We start from the raw sequence: 2,593 nt of genomic DNA, 5'->3' as shown, positions 1-2,593 counted from the left end.
ACAATAAGATGAAGTTGTTAGTCAAGCCAAAGCCAAAAAGCCTATCCCTTTTCACATGTATTGTAGGATTACCCCTTTTGAGCCTTTTCAAGCTTATTTTCTTTGTTAACCCCTTGTTCTTAAAGGATAGTGAAGCATGACTTAGAATGAACTCCTTTTGATCAATATACTGCAGAAAATAAGTGTGGGGGAAGATAATAGGGCACGGCCAAAGAATGAAATAAAGAAAAAAATTGTTGAAAAGAAAGGAAAAAAAAAAAAAAAAAAAAAAAGAGTTGAAAAATAAGTGAGAATGATCTCACAAGCATTGGTTATTGAAGGAAGGGTCCAAAAGAGTGAATTTGACCCTAGTTGTTGCATGAATCTTCCCTTGTGTTTAAAAGTTGATTTCTGCCATTAAAAGTGAGTTTAAGTGTCAATTTCATTACTTCGCTTCCTATTACTTTAAGAACCTTTGTTTTACTTTACCTTTCTTTGTTAAACCATTACCCTTAGCCCCGTTACAACCCTTAACTTCTATCTTGATGTTATGTATTCAATATGTGGAGTTTGGAATTGATATGAGCTTATGGAATCACTGATAGGAGCATATTTACGCACCTTAGTTTAGCTTGTTTTTGTGCATTTATAGTGTTTTTCCTTAGTAAAGTAGTCTTTTAAGCTAGTTCTATGTGTTTTCAGGTTTTAAGGGCAAAGTATGCAAAATGATGCATTTTGGAGCCTTTTGGAGCAAATTAGAGCTTGGAATGGACATCATATGCTTGGAGCCAAGAGGATGGACGAAATTGAAGACTTGAAGATGATGATTCCTACTTGAGCAAGGTTTCCTAGTTGAAGTAGGAAAGTCCCTAAATGGAAGATGGTTTCCTAGTTGAATTAGGATTCCTAGTTAAGATGGGTTTCCTAGTTGAATTAGGATTCCTAGTTAAAATGGGTTTCCTAGTTGAATTAGGATTCCTAGAAGAATGAGGATTCCTACTCAAATAAGGTTTCCTACTTGATGAAGGAAAGTCAAAATCCATATGGTCTCAAGTGAAGCAACAAAGAAGCTTTCCAAGTCCAAGAAGGAGAAGAAGTCCAAGATGAAGAAGGAATGATGAAGACAAGGTTTCCTAATCCTAATAGGCAAAGTTTCCAAGTGCAATGAGGAGTCCTTATCCATTTAGGGCACCTTATCCATTTAGGACACCTTATCCTAATCCTATAAGGATGCCATGCACTTTCCCTTATCTTGGAGGGTTTCTAGAAGCCTTAGAAGCCCTATCCTATCTTTGCCGTGGGTTTTATCCAAATCCCCTTAGTTTTTAGGCTTTCTAGAAGCCCTAACATTATCCCTTTCTATTTCTGATTTCTAAGCCTATTTCCTTGTGGATTTGGGTTATTCAAGTCCATATCTGATTACCCTAGGGTTTTAAGTGCCTATTGATAGGAGCATATTCATGCGACTTAAATGGCTTGTTCTCGTGCATTTACGTTATGTTTCTTTAGTTATTTTAGTCCTTTAAGCTATTTTCGTGTGTTTGTAGGTCCAAAGGGCTAAAGGAGCAAAAAGATGCATTTTGGAGACTTTTGGAGCACTTTTGGGCTAAGGATGGATAGCTTATGCTTGGCGCCAAAGTGTTGGACGAAATTAAAGACCTAATTGAAGACCAAAGTGTTGGAACCTTGTTCCCTTTAGTTTTAGGACATTTAAACCTTTCCAATTTCCTTAGCCGTGCATAACATTCCAACATTCCACTCCTTCATTTCAGCCACACTCACACATATCATTACTTATCATCACCACTTATCACTTATCATAACCACATATCATATCACTTATCACTTATCACTTATCATCATCACTTATCATATCACTTATCATAATCACTTATCACTTAACATGCACCCATCACCTAACACAAAACCTTGCAGCCACATGCATTCCCCTTTTGCACATGCTTTCCCATTTCATTATTCATTCACCTTAATCATTCCCTCACATGTTTTCACAACCCATTGCAGCACATGCACATTCACCCTTCATTATTTCCATCCACATGCATTTATCATCATTCACCCTAGCTTTAAGTCACATGCAAACACATTCCTTTCAGCACATGCAGCCACTTATTCAAAGCACATGCATTTCCACCCTTTAATCACATGCATAAATCAGCCACATGCATCTCCCATCACCATTCCAGATTTCCACCACCCTCCTAGCTGTCATGTTCCCCCCATTTCACCTATAAATAACCCTTCATTGCAGCCACAAAGGGGGGGATCCATTCACCACAGAAATAAGGCCTTTGTGCCAGAAATTCGTCCATTCCATAAACACTTCCATTCCATTGTACATACCACCAACACTTCCCCCTTTGTGCCGTGAGTTTCCCTTACAATCCAAACACCATCCTTCCATTTTCACCACTCCCCAAACCATTCACACCATCAAACTATCCTTAGACCTTGTGCTACAACGAAGAGGAAGAGAAGAGTGCCTAAACGTTCATACAATTCAAGTTTGAGTTGTTGGAATGTTTAGGTGTTTCTTTGATTTCAATGTTAATTTCAATACTCTTTGTTTTGTACGTATGAGGAATGGAAGAGA

This window comes from Pyrus communis, chromosome 10 (genome assembly GCF_041283825.1).
Source record: "Pyrus communis isolate YQ-2024b chromosome 10, ASM4128382v1, whole genome shotgun sequence".
Lineage (NCBI taxonomy): Eukaryota > Viridiplantae > Streptophyta > Magnoliopsida > Rosales > Rosaceae > Pyrus > Pyrus communis.
Note: the sequence above shows the minus strand (reverse complement) of the source record.